This window comes from Urocitellus parryii, chromosome 9, assembly GCF_045843805.1.
Source record: "Urocitellus parryii isolate mUroPar1 chromosome 9, mUroPar1.hap1, whole genome shotgun sequence".
Lineage (NCBI taxonomy): Eukaryota > Metazoa > Chordata > Mammalia > Rodentia > Sciuridae > Urocitellus > Urocitellus parryii.
The window spans coordinates 51789894-51805238 of NC_135539.1; the positions used below are offsets into that span (position 1 = coordinate 51789894).

The 15345-nt window shown below is 38.7% G+C and overlaps 1 protein-coding gene across 1 annotated transcript in view; it reads right to left on the minus strand.

The window, feature by feature from the left end:
* Arhgap12 (Rho GTPase activating protein 12) overlaps positions 1–12727 on the minus strand; it is a 116422-nt gene extending 103695 nt beyond the window's left edge. The window contains exon 1 of the mRNA XM_026402334.2: positions 12641–12727. The gene's annotated coding sequence lies outside the window, so the exon portion shown is untranslated. The remainder of the gene's footprint in view (positions 1–12640) is intronic.
* Positions 12728–15345: the final 2618 nt, after the last annotated feature.

A 15345-nucleotide genomic window follows, 5' to 3' on the forward strand; every position in this document is an offset into this window, starting at 1 on the left:
ACACTCCTCTAATTGAAATCTATGCTGTAATTATATCATTATACTCTTCCATCCATATTCATCCCACAGGCTTTCAACTAAGTAGGCAATCACCAATATACATAGTTTTTGCATATCTATTGCCCAGTACACCCCACCTACTTTTCTTAGCAGTTTCAAAAATATCCACACATATTTTTCATGACTCTTTCAAGTCATCCTCTACCCTTACTCTAATCACTTCATCCCCATGTTTCAACAAGAACAGAAAGACACTTACTCTGGACCCCAAGTCAGACTCAGAACTTTATGTCATACTATTTCACAAACTAGTAGCCTTTTATTTCCATTCGCTCATTTTAAAAATCATCTTTCCCATATAAACTAAAAGGAGGCTGCCATAAATTATCCAGCTCAGAAAATGCTATCTTCCTGCTATCTTCCTCCCCAAGGGCATCTGTTCTAGCCAACTACTCTAGGTATTTCCAATAAAAAAGCAAACAAATAAACAAAAATCTTAAGATACAGACAAGTATCCAAAATTAACAAGTTTACAACTTAAGACCAATCCAGTTTCTACAACCTACTCAGCATTTTTAATATCGTGAACAATAAAATATCAGTATACCTCAAATATGTAGATATTAAACTTAAAAGTACCAAAGCTTAGTTGGGTGAGGTGGTGGCTTGGGAGGCTGAGACAAAAGAATCACTAGTTCAAAGGCAGCCTGAGCAACACAGCAAAGCCCAAAGAAACTTAGTGAGACCCTATCTCAAAATAAAAATGGATGGGGATGTGTATCAGTGGTTAAGCACCCCTGGGTTCAAAATCCCTAATACAAAAAAAAAAAAAAAAAAAAAAAAAACCTTAAGCACTGATTATTAAGTTCTCCAAAATTAAAGTTCTTATTAAAAATTAATAATTCAGGATTGGGGGTATATAGTAGAGTACTTGCCTAGCATACATACTGTCCTGGGTTCAATCTTCAGCACTCCAAGAACAAACAAAAATAAGTAAAATAATAATCCCAGAACAGGTACCTTCTAAAGAATCAGTTAACCAGGCATGATGGCAAATGCCTATAATCCCAGCAATTTAGAAAGGGGAAGGCAGGAGTATTGCAAATTCCAGGCCAGACTGGTCAATTTAGTGAGAACCTGTCTCAAAATAAAATTTAAAAAGGACTGAAAGTGTAGCTAAAAGTAGTGGAACTGGCATGTGAGAGGCCTAGAGTTCAATTCCCAGTACAGAAAAAGAGAATAGAAAAACTTAAATTTAATCAGTATTTTTTTTAAAAAAAGTAACAATTTTATATTAATTCCAGAAGAAGAAATTACTTCACCAAATAATTTTCTCCTCTTTTAAGAGTGAAAGGAGTAGAATTTATTCAAGTGTGAAGAATAGGAACAGAACTCTACAAGGGCAAGAGGGGATCCTAACAGAGGTTGCCCACCACCAAACAATTTTTTAAATTGTACACTTAACAAGAAATCAAGTACTAAAGCTGAGCACAGTGGCACATGCCTGAATGCCAGCGGAGGCTGAGGCAGAATTGTGAGTTCTAGACAAGCCTCAGCAACTTAGTGAGGCCCTAAGCAACTTAATAATACCCTTTATCAAAATACAAAATAAAGGGACTGGGCATGGTGGTGCATACCTATGATCCCAGCAGCTGCAGAGGCTGAGGCAGGAGGATTCCAAGTTCTAAATCAGCCTGAGCAACTTAGCAAGGCCTTAAATTCAGCGAGACATTGTCTCTAAATAAAATATTTTAAAAAGGGCTGGGGATGTGGCTCAGTGGTAAAGCACCCCTGGGTTCAATCCATAGTAACAAAACAAAAAAAAAAAAAAAGAAAGAAAGAAAAGAAACGAAAGCAAGGTACTGGATAATGAAACATCAAATTACATTATGTGCATGTATGCTACAACAAATCCCACTGTTGTGTAATTATAATATACCAATTTCTTTAAAAAGGAAGTCATAGTGGTTGTAACCATTATGGAAAGTGATACGAAGATTCCTCAGAAAACTTGGAATGGAACCATCATTTGACCCAGTTATCTTACTCCTCGGTTTATACCCAAAGGACTTAAAATCAGCATATTACAGTGATGCAGCCACATCAATGTTTATAGCAGCTCAATTCATAACAACTAAACCATGGAACCATTCTAGGTGTCATTCAATAGATGAATGGATAAAGAAAATATGGTATACATTCACAATGGAATACTACTCAGCCTTAAAGAAGAATTAAATTATAGCATTTGCGGGAAAAAGAATGGAGCTAGAGAATATCTTGCTAAGCGAAATATACCAATCCTCAAAAACCAAATGCTAAATGTTTTCTGGGATATGCGGATGTTAATTAACAGCAGGGGAGGCTAGTAGAAAACAGAGTTACTTTGGATTAGGGGAGAGAGAAGGGAGGGGTAGGAGGATACAAAGGATAGTAGAATAAATCTGACATTATTACCATATGTACATACAGGACTACATGACCAGTGGATTCTACATCATGTACAACCAGAAGAATGAGAAATTATACTCCATTTACATATGATGTGTCAAAAATGCATTCTACTGTCAGGTATAACTAATTAGAACAAATTTTAAAAAGAAAAAAAAGGAAGCCATAGGCCACTATTAAGTATTTAAAATTTTTTTCTTAATACATGTCTGCTAAAAATAAAGATACACAAATTTTAAAAATTCTCATCTAAATTTAAATAAACTATCTAAAGAAGGGAAGGAAAACATAGCAAGGAAAATTAAAATATTATAATCCAGTCTGAACATAATGAAACAGCAAAATAAGAATATAGAAAAAAATGGACAGCTAGAAGGCAGTAAAGAATGCAATCAAGTGGAAACTGCTAAAGGAAATTTAAGGCAAGATTTAAGTCTAAAACAAAAAGGACAAAATAGTAAAGACAGCATTTAGAGGAGTGAGCAGGCTTTAACAAAAAATGAAATTTGCATATAGTATTTAAAAAAAAAAAAACTTGGGGCTAGGCATGTGGCTCAAGCGGTCCTCGCCTGGCATGCGCAGGGCGATGGGTTCGATCCTCAGCACCACATAAAAATAAAGATGTTGTGTCCACCGAAAACTGAAAAATAAATATTAAAAAAAATTCTCTCTCTCTCTAAAAAAAACAAAAATTTGTGTCATTAAGCATCATGAACAGGGTGGTCTCAATGACTTTTTCTTGCATTCTTTTAAGAACACAGACAATATTCCAATTCAAATTGGAAAGAAATATGACCTGGGGTTTCACAAGGAACTTTTTCAAATACCAAATTCACAATCCACAAAAGAAAAATTAAGTTGAAATTTATTAAAATTGAAAATTTCTTTGAATCCCTATGTCAGAGAAACAGCTGCAATCCCATCTTTCTTGCAGGACTATTTACAATATAGCCAAGAAATGTAATCAACCCAAAAATCCATCAACTAATGAGTGAATAAAAGGAAATGTGGTTATATGCCCACTGGAAGACTATTCAACCATAAACAAGGATACAATCCTGTTATTGGTGACAACATGGAGGACATTATTTTAAGGGACATAAGTCAAGCACAGAAAAACAAATATGCCATTATCTCAATTATGTGGAATCTAAAAACACTGATCTTGTAGAAGTTGAGAGTAGAAGAGCAGTTACCAGATGCTGGGTAGGATACAGGAGAAGAAGAGCTAGGGAAACATGGTCAATGGATAGTCAATTACAGTTAGATGAGAAGAAAAGTGAGTTCTGGTATGCTATTGTACAACAGGGTGGCTACAGATAATAGTAATGTGCATAATTAAAAAAAAACATGAGAAAGGATTTTATATGTTTTCCCCACAAAAAAATGATAAACATTTGATTAGGTAACTATGTTTACACTGATTTAAACATTATGCAAAGTATACTTATATCAAAACCAAGTGATACCCCATAAATGTTTAATTGTTGTACGCCAAATAAAAAATAATACTTAAATAATTAGATAAATAAACTGTAATGGGAGTTATAAGAAAATAGTGTTTTAAGCCAGGCACAGTGGCACACACCTGAAATCCCAGCAACTTGGGATGCTGGGGAAGCAGGATCTCAAGTTTGAAGCCTTCTCAGCAACTCAGCAGGACCCTGATCTTAAAAAGAACTGGGGATTTGCTCAGTAGGAGAGTGGCCATGGGTTCAATTCCCAGTTGGAGGTGGGTGGGTGGCAGGCTTTAAAGATCTAAAAGGAAATGTCACCAAATAAAATATGCAGACAGCAACTAAGCACATGAAACATGTTCAATATCATTATGAAACTGCATAGACAGCAATGAGGTATTACCTCACACCTGTTAGAATGGCTAAAACTCAACAAACTGACAATATCAAACACTAGCATGAATGCAGAAAACAAAGAACTCTCATTCACTTATGGAAGGAATGCAGAATTACTCAAATGAGTTAAAAATTTATGTCCACAAAAAAAAAAAACCCTGCATGCCAATATTCATACAGCTTAATTCGTAATTACCAAAAATGGAAAGCAATCGAGATATCCTTCAACAGGATCAAAAATAAACTGAGAGATCCATACAATGGAATATCATTCAGTTATAAAAGGCAATGAGCTAAACAACCACCAAAGACACACACATAGAGCCAGGTGTGGTGGCACACACCTGCAGATGCTGGGTAGGATACAGGAGAGGAATCACAATGGCTTGGGAAGTTGAGGCAGAAAAGTGAGTTCAAAGCCAGCCTCAGCAATTTAGTGAAGATCTAAGCAACTTAATGAGATCCTGTCTCAAAATAAAATTTTAAAAGGGCTGGGGATGTGACAGAGTGGTTAAGTGCCCCTGGATTCTATCCCCAGTACCCCCCAAAACAAACAAACAAACAAAAAAAAAAAACCAAAAAGCTACACAATGGATCACCTCTCCCACTCTCTTTACACATGTATGCAAATACACACACACACACACACACACACACACACACAAAAGAACATGTGAGCATGCAAGAGCACTAGTAAAAAAGCAAGCCAGTCTAAAAATGTCACAAAGCGATTTCAATTTATGGCATGCCAGAGACAGTGATTGCAAGGGGTGGGAAGAAAGAATGGATTCCATAGGTAAAAATATTTCAGATCAATAAACCTGTTTTGTATATGCTATAATGGCAGATTTATAACATTATGTCCTTATCAAATCCATTGCTCTTTACAACACAAATATGAACTTTATCATATCCAAATATTAAATCATTGTGGGAAGGAGGAGTCCTGGATGGACAAAATTTACAAGAGTTTAACTGTATTACAAACACAAGAAATAACCTCAAAGGAGTGGGTGTAAAATAGTGACCAAAGTGTTCCTTGCAAATAAGTAGTAAGAAAAGAACAAAAGGAACTATATAAAAGTTATGCTTGTTTTCCTGAGCGTACAAGTCAAAAATGCTGAACCTGGGGACTGGTAATGTGGCTCAGAGGTAGAATGCTTGACTAGAAAGCATGAGGACCTCGGTTCAATCTCCAGCACCACCCCCTCAAAAAAAAAAAAAAAAAAGCTGAACCTGGGCATGGTGGTACTTGCCTATAAGTGACTCAAGAGACTGAAGCAGAAGAATCACAAATTTGAGGCCAGACTCAGGAATTTAGGGAGATTCTGTCTCAAAAATAAAAAGAAAAAACTTTTAAAAAGGACTGGGAACATAACTCAGCGGTACAGCTGTTGTACATGTATAGTACTGTACTGTCATTCATGAATTAAACAATCCAATGGACCAGGGCAAGAACCAGGTTTCTCAATGAATGAAAGTTTAACAATAAGGGAAGGAGGCTAGAAAAATCCATGTGATAATTCAGACTTGACACAAAAATCAGAAATTGAAATTTAAAAATATCAAACAACACCAGCATGGAATAAAAAGATAAAAGATGCCAAAGAACTATATAGTAAAAACTGTAAACACTGAAATTTTAAAAGATCTATAAATGAAAAGATTTATTGTGATCATGGATCAAAAGTCCCAATGTTGCTTTCAATTCTCCCACAATCCACTTATAAATTCATTGCAATTCAATTCAATATCTCAGAATTTTTTTAATTGACAAAGTGATCCAAAAATTTACAGAGAAAAGCAAATAACTAGGATAACCAAAACAACTTTTAAAAACAGTAACAAAGTTAGAAGGCTACCTAATACCAAGAATTATTATAAGGCTACAGTAATCAAGATAATATGAAATTAGCATAAAAACATACACATAAGTAAAACAGAATAGAAAATCCAGAAATAGGTCGGTGCACATGTTCAATTAATCTTCAACAAAGGGAAAAAGCAATTCAACTGGTCAAGATCCACCTTTTCAACAAACCACGGTTAGAAAAGTGAACAACCGTCATGTGGCAAAAAGAGGAGAATTCATTAGTCCACACCAAATACAATTACACAAATTATATAACTTCTTTTCCATTTATTTTTTTTTAAACCCAGGGATAGAACACAAGAGGTCTTTATCACTAAGTTTTATCCCCAACCCTTTTATTTTTTAAAATATATTTTTAGTTGTCAATGGATCTTTTATTTTATTTATTTATATGTGGTACTGAGGATCAAACCCACATACGCCAGGTAAGTGATCTACCACTGAGCCACAACTCTAGCCCCCTCAACACTTTTCCCAGTTTGAGACAGGGTCTCACTAAATTTAGAGCCTTGCTAAAATGCTGAGGCTACCTTGAACTTGCAATCCTCCAGCTTCAACCTCCCAGTCCCTAGGATTATACTCATGAACACCATACCTGGCTAAAATTATATAACTTCTACAAGCAAAATATTAGTAGCTATTGGAAAAGATTTCCTTAAAATAATTCCAAAAACATGAATATATCAACTTGGATTTCATCAAAATGAAAAACTTGTGCTCTTAAAAGCTACCACTAGGGCTGGGTTATGGCTCAGTGGTAAAGTGTTTACCTAGCATATGTGAGGCACTGGGTTTGATTCTCGGCACTGCATATAAACAAGCAAAATAAAGTCCATTGAAAACTAAAAAAATATTTTTTTAAAAAAAGCCACCATTAAGGGCTGGGGTTGTAGCTCATTGGTAGAGCATTTGCCTAGCACATGTGAGGCCCCAGGTTTGATCCTCAGCACCACATAAAAATAAATAAATAAAGATATTGTGTCCATCTACAGCAAAAAAATTTTTAAAAAAATTAAAAAAAAAAAACTACCACTAAGCCAGGGACATCTATAATCGCAGCACCTAGGGAAGCTGGGGCAAGGAGGACCACAACTGGGTAATGCTGTCTTAAAGTTAAAAGAGCTGAGGATGTAATTCAGAGGCTGGGCACTTGCCTAGCATGTGGAAGGACCTGGTACTTGGATCCTTGTACTACCACCACCACCACCAAAAAAAAAAAAAAAAAAAAGTGGTCAAGGAAATAAATGAGAGGGTTAGATAATAGATTAATTATGTTGATGATGGTAATAGTTTCTGTACTAGCCAGTTTTCCATTACTATAACAAAATAACTGAGGCTATATAACAAAATAACTTTCTTATGTAGTCACTCATTTAGCTCATAGTCTGAAGGTTCAAGGCTTTGGTGAGGACCTCAGAGAGGATGGCAGCACAACGACACAAGCGCATGTGAGAAGGAAAGATCTCACACAATACAGGAAACCAAAGCAGGACCCAGAAAAGGACAGACTTTCTCTTTTATAACAAACCTCTCTCAAGAATCAGGTTCTACAAGAATTACATCAATTTCTTCTGAAGGCATCACCCTCAATATGAATTATTTCCCTCTAGGACCTACTCTTAAACGTCCCACATCACCTTCCAACACTGCCACACTGAGGATCAAGCTCCCAACACATTTAACTCTTGAAGGCTACACTCAAACTATATCTAAAGCACAGCAGTTCCACAAGTACATAAATAACCAAATTCATCAAACTGTACACTTAACTATGTTCAGTTTATTATGCAGCAATTAAACCTCAACAAAACTCTAATAATGGAGGCACAGGCCTATAATCCCAGGGACTCAGGAGGCTGTGACAAGAGGATGGCAAGTTCAGGGCCAGACTGAGCAACTTAAAGAGATCCTGTCTTAAGGGTAGCCCCTGGGTTCAATCCCTAATGGGGAGGGGGCAAATAATGCAGATTTAAACAACCAAATATCAGTACTCAATTACCAAAATGGCTTTAAAATGTACTAGATAGAAAAAATTGTAAGAATACCAGTAAATGGAATTCACATTCCTCGCTGTTAGAAATGCAAAATGGTACTTTCATTCTGGAAAACAATTTGGCAGTTTCTAATAAAGTTAAACATACTTACCATATGACCCAGCAGTCCTTCTTCAGGGTATTTACCCAAGAGATGGAAATTTAAGTCCACACAAAGACCTTACATGAATATTCATAGTAGTCACAAAATGAAAACAACTCAAAGGCCTACCAACCAGTGAATGAACAAACTGATACATCCCTCTGTAAAATAGCAATACAAACTTCAAAGGATTCTTGTGAGGACACAGGGAAATGTTAAAAAAGTACAAAGTAAATTATAAAGCATGATAAAGAGTATCACTTTAATCACTGCTTACTCAAGGAAGCAAAAGTTGTACTAGTAGAAAATACAAATTATACAGTATGTAGCCTTCTCTGTCAGGAATGTTTCACCCGGAATAATGCTTTAGAGATTTATCTACCTTTGTCATATGTATCTGTTCATTGCCTCTTTTTGTTTGGTGTTAGTATATTTTAAGATATGAAAATTATACCTCAATAAAACTAGAATTCTTAAATTCAATAATATATAGCAAAATACAGATAATTTTCAGCCAACTTTCATAGGCACCAATATAATCTCATATCCTAAATTGTTGTGGTATGAGAAAAAGAACACAGAACTCAAAATCAGAGTCCTGAAATTTAAATCTACCCTTTGCCATTTAACAGTTCTCAGATCCTGGACACTTTATTTATTGGTAAAACAAAGGAAATAATATAAACTTCACAAGATCCTTCTGAGAATGGAAAGAGAAAAGTTGTACTAGTAGAAAATACAAATTATAATGTAAATTATAAAGCATGACACAGTATATTTATATTAATCACTGCATGCTCAAGGAAGCAAAAGTTGTGAGTGGAAAAATATTCACAAATAATGCTGATCACTTAAGAAATTGTGAACATCCCCTATCTCTTATTAGCCGTGTGACCCAACACAAGTTATTTAATCTCTGAATCTCAGTTTTGCCATCTGCAAAAATGGAGCATATTAGCAGCACATGCTACATATAGAAAGAATTAAAATAGCGAATACGTGTAAAACACTTAATGTAGTATTTTATAAGTTTTCAATATTAGTGTGGTAAATTGGTCTCATTTAATGAATTGAAACTAACACATAATGATGTCCATATAGTTATTTAGATTTCCTTAGTTTTACCCTTCTGTCCTTTTTCTTTTCCAAGATCCCATCTATGATACATTCTATAGTAATTTCCTGGAGAGATTTTATTAAACTTGGGAGTACTGGATCCCAACCTTAGATATTCTAAATTCAGCAGGTATGAGGCAAAGCCCTGAAATTTACATATTTAACAAGTTCCCAAGGGTTGCTAATGGGGCCAATCTGAAAATACAACTAGAATTGCATTGATCTAGATTTTAGACTCCAAAACTGTTACTCAGTACAGTTGCTACTAGCCAAAGTGGCTATTGAAAACTTGAAATCTGAATAGTGTAAACTGAGTTGTACTGTAAGTGTAAAATACATGAGATCTCAAATACTTCATCCAAAAACCATGTAATTTCCATACTGATTACATGTTAAACTATTTCAGATATACTAATTAAGTTAAATTAAATCATTAATTGATTTTACTTGGGCTTTTTTTAACTTGTTTACTTTTTAGAATATGAGTACTAGAAACTTTAAAATTACATTGTGGCTGGCATTGTGTTTCTATGAGATACAGCGTTATGTGTGGTCAGGGCAGAAGAATAGCATCCATATGACTTCAAGACATTAGAAGTTAAGGAGATTCCCATGTAAATTAAAGCTTAATAAAACCCATTATCAACAGGGGATAAAGGCTTCAAGCATTTGGCAGTTCTGTTCAAACATAAGTCAACTACAAAATTAAACTTCAGGATATTAAGTCAATAAAAGCCATATGAAAATGACTGAATCATGGTAAAGCCATCCCCAAATGGCACAATTACACCAGTTAATTCAAAAAAGGGCACAGAATAATGGCTGGTGCACCCATAATCCCAGCAGCTCAGAAGGCTGAGACAGGAGGATCACAAGTTCAAAGCCAGCTTCAAAAACTTAGCAAGACCCCATCTCAAAAATAAAAAGGGTTGGGGATGTGGCTCAGTGGTTAAGCTCCCCTGGGTTCAATCCTTTGTCCCAAAAAAAGACACAGATGGTGGCCCAATGAGTCCTCAAGTAAGAATTATTTGAAGTATAATGATGCTATGTGATATCATGAAAAGGTATCATGATACCTTTTCAAAACTGTTTCATTCTACAGAACAGTGAATAGTCACAATTATGACTAAAATTGTTAAACAGAGTATGATAAAACCTTAATTTTGTCTCCAACTATTTATTATAAAATGGTAATGTCCATTTTCTCACATAAATGCTACTGTTTAACGACTACAGATTACCACTATTCACTTTTAGTCACTTTGAAATCATGACCCTTATTATGCTCAGCATTGTCACTTGCATAACTTGAAGTACTTAAATCTATAAAGCTTCAGCCTACTTCTAAAAAGCACTGAGTAAATATTTTCAAATTAATGAAACAGAAGCCAAATGATTAACTACAAATAAAATACTGTTTTTCTACAGCACTTACATACATTCACCTTTGCATCACAAGTAGTATAGCAAATTTTAAAACCTAAAAATACATACAGTATTGATTATATAAGCACAACTAACCTACACAGGTGGCATAACATTAAGAATCAATGAGCAATCTTCAGCTTCTATTGATAGAACAAAAGTGTATCAATAGATACTGAGGCTTATACATAAACATACACATATAATCTGTCATATTATGCTTTATTTCCTTATTTACCCCCAACAAAGAAACACCTCTAGAGCAGCGGAACATAGAGCTAGCTTGGCTTGCTCTTCAGGTGGCACAGATCAGGGTTATGCCTTCTCTGCCTACTCTTAGGCACTGCTTTGAGCTTTCAAATCCTTGCTCCAAAACGTTTCCAAGGGAATTTTAAAAACAAAGAGACAAATATTGCACCAGCAGCCAGACTGGGTGCTCAGACGAGGAGAGGAGGAGCAAGGATGACCCTTTCTGTAATATACCCTTTTAGGGAGCAAGTTTAAAAAAAAAAAAAAAAAACTGGATATGGACAAATAAATACATCTCTGGGTCACCATTTCTCCACTTTTTAAGTAGGAAAGAGGCGGTATACTAGGGACTAAATACTTTTTAACAATATTTTTATTGCAACATTCTGAGTCTTCTAAGGTCTCACCTCAACAACTTGGATAGCAGATCTAAATAAGAACTTGAGTAACTCTTAGTTCAATATTCCTTTCCTCCACATTACCTGCCTTTTAGGAATGTGTGCCTAGTCAATAAAAGCTACTTCCGCATGTCATCATTAACCATAAAGTAAGACAAAACCAGTCGTGTATCCGTGTTGAAAGCCTTTTTACCCATAATAAACCTCACTTGAAATGACATTAGAACTTTCAATGAAGGTATACTTTAAACACTCCGCTTTCGTCTTTGCAAACGCATTTTAAACTGCTGCTGCAAGCAAAAGGAAAACATCACACGCTTCTAAAACCGAAGGCCTGTGCCTTTTTCTCTAAGGACGACAGTGTGGCCTTTTCTTGTCAGAGGGTCTGCAGTAAGACAAGACACAACACGTAAAGACACCCATTCTAGGAAGACCAGCAACTACCCCGGGATGGCAAGAGGGCAGCAGCCTTGTAAAGAGGGTTTTGTTGTTGTTGTTGTTTAAATTCAAGGACTTTGAGGAGATTCCTCCAAGCAGAGCAGGAGGGTAGCAAAAGCCTATCGAATAGGGGTGGGGCACCTCTTAAGACTGCAGAGAAGTGCGGCCCCGTTTAAGGTCAACGCTCCCAGGGGAGGACCCAGGTGGAAGGACCCAGGTGGGAGAACCCAGGTGGGCGCTCCAGGTGGGCAGAGAATTACCTACCCTACAGCAGTTAGGAAGCCGGCAAACAGAACCGCCCTCCAGGGAGGGCAGCTCCAGGCTGGCCATTTACACTTACACACACACACACGCACACGGAGACACCCTCCCTCCCGGGGGCGGGGCGGCGGGCGCTGCCCGCACACAGGAAGTCAGAAAACCCAGGGAGCAAAAGAGCCATAACTTAGGGCCATTTAAACCCTCCCGACCCTCTCGGCCAATCGGCTGGCAACCGCCTCCCCTCCCCGGACGCCCACCCCAAGCCCCGACTCCTCTCGCCGCGCTCGGCCTCACCTCCCGCCTTCGGCGCCGCCGCGCCTCCTGCACACGCCTCCCCCAGTCCTGCCGCCCGCCGCGGGCACTGCCCGAGCCCAGAAGCCTTTGTGCAGCGCCTCACCGACCTGCCCTCCGTCTGGGGCACCCGCACCCGGCTTCCTTACCGAGGGCCCGGCGGCCTTGCGGCGAGAGACTCCCTCCTCAGCCAGCACGGTGGGCGCGGAACACCTAGGCGAGCCTGGAGAGCGTTCCCTCGGCAGCCTTGGCCGGCGCGTCCCTGCAGCCTGGTCTCTCAGGGAGGGTAAGTTCCAGGGCACGTCGAAGCGCGCCGGCGCGGGGGCGGGGCGGGGAGTGGGGGCGGGGCGGGCGCGCTCACGTGACGGCGGGGGCGGGGCGGACTCACGTGATGGGCCGCGCGGTCGGGCGCGAGACTCCTGAACGGGCTCGGGTGGGCACCGGGTGGCGGCGCCTCGGGATCTGGGAGAGGAGGGGCCGAGTCGCGGGAGGGGCGAGGGACTGGAGCCGGCGAGAAAGCTGGCGGCCAAGTGGGCGTAAGCACTTTGTAAACATGAAGTGGGAAGTGTTGAGAAAACGCTCGCGGAGACAAGAATGGAAGGGCGCACGGGAAGTAGATGAAGTAGTAGGGTGGCAAGAATGGAGCCCAGGGAAAGAGTGGGGCCTGGACCCTGTCCGCTCCCTTGGCGCCCTGGCACCTACTGCCAGGCTTAGGTCAGTTGTTCAAAGGCCAGGAAATCCCACTGGTAAATTCAAAAATTGCTACACTCTGCCTTAGGGGAACCAAGTGGAACTCTGGGGACTTTGAGTCCATTACCAGGTCTGTGCTCAGCTATCCTTGGCCTAGACAACCAGAGCAGAGTGCTGGACCAGCTGTGTTCACTCAAGGCTGAGGAGACCCCTGGGACCCATGGATGGAGGCTCCAAGCTCAGCACCAGAGCAGTGTGACTGCTCATTAAGGGGTCCATGACCCCAGCCTTTAAGGTCCAGTATCATTGGCCAAACTCATTCCAGTTTGCAACATTTGCATAGTAGCATAGAGCCCGGAAATCATAGGCATTGAAGGTTTTTGATGGTGATTCTGTTGGAATGATGAAAGAGCTTTGCTGGAATGGGAATCGGAAGAGAGACCTGGCTTCCATTAATTGCTGCTTCACACAGTGGACCTCAACTACCAGATGAGAATGTTGACTTAAATTTTCTTTTGTCTAGCTGTAGAATTTAAAAACTGGGAAGAGAAACTGAGAATTATTGGGGCTTCAGAAATCACTCGTTCTTTATCCACTTGTTTATTGTGACTATTGTGACACCAGGATGAAATTTTAATAATACAGAAAGAAAAAAATAAAAACCAGGATATGGTTCAAGAGCCAATCTCTGGAGTTGCCTTTTTGCTGTGCTTCATTTTATAAAATACCGATTTATATATATACCCCCCCTTCCCAGGACTGGGGATTGAAACCAGGGGCACCCTACCACAGACTTATATCCTCAGTCCTCTTGTTTTGCTAACTTGCCCAGGCTAGCTTCAAACTTTTTGTTCCTCCTATTTTAGCCTCTGGAGTAGCTGGGATGATAAGCATATGCCACTGCACCGGGCCCCACTGTCATTTAAATGATGCAAAAAGTCCACTAAGATGAGACTGGAGATGTAGTTCAGTGGTAGTGTTTGCCTAGTTCATGCCAGACCCTGGGTGCAATTCCTTGTATTCCCCAGGGAACACAACTGGGATGTTGACAAGACTTTGACAGCTATAGCCAACAGCCTTCTACTAAATTAAATCTAATGGGTGCTAACTTTTCAAGAGATTCTCCTCTTAGAAAGATGCTTAAATTAAGAATTTAAAAAAATAACTCTGAGACTATACTGTATCTTTGCACTTGCTATTCCCTTCACATTTTTCGTCTTTTCTTAGTTTCTAACATGTTCCCTTTTCCATGCCCTTGTTCAGCATAATAGATCATCACTGCTGTCTGCTTCTAAAACTATTTTCCATGGAATCTTCTTGTGATCTCTTTCTATAACCTAAACAAGGACGGACTGCAAAAAGGAAACTGTGCCCTGATAGGAATGTGCTGATAACCTTGTCTTGCCTACTCCCCAAACCTGAATTGGGCGCCCTTAGTTTCAGCAAGATATAGAAACGAACAGTTTGCATACACTTGCAAATCTGCTTGTAACTCCATTTCCTATTTCACAACCTAATCTCAGATGATACCACAATGCCCACAGTATGCTGATCACTACCAACAGCAGATGGAGTCAGATAAAAAGAGCTCTCTCACCAGTGTGTTGTTTAAAAGGACCTGATGGAGAGTTATGAAATCATATGCAACAGTGCCTCTAGTTTTTAAATAACACTTGTAGCATATGTCTGGAACCGGTACTCAGGATCTCAATAGATCATTTTCAGGATTTTGACATTTAACTGGCTTCTCAGGAAGAAGCAGAGAGTTCCAAAATGTAGAACTCAAATGTAAGTTCCACACCCAGGCAGGAATGTGAGTCTGATTTGTTTGTGAATGTATCCCAAGTGCCTAAAAGCTCTTGGCACAGGGTAGATCCTCAAGAAATTCTGTTGAATGTATTTTTGAGTGAAAATGAGCTCTGCAAGTTGCTGGATAAATTTGTCCCACTTTCTTTCTAATTCTTTAATAGGCAACCTACTTTTTATTGTGTATTTCTAAATGGAAAACCATTAATTTATATCTGGCATCACGACTTTGGCTAGGCTTTAGGGAAAAGGGAATTTGGCAGTATCTATCAAAATTAAAAATGCATACATACTCAGAATCTCCAATTGCACTTCTAGGGATTTGTCCCAAAGAGACATTTCCACATATAAGAAATGA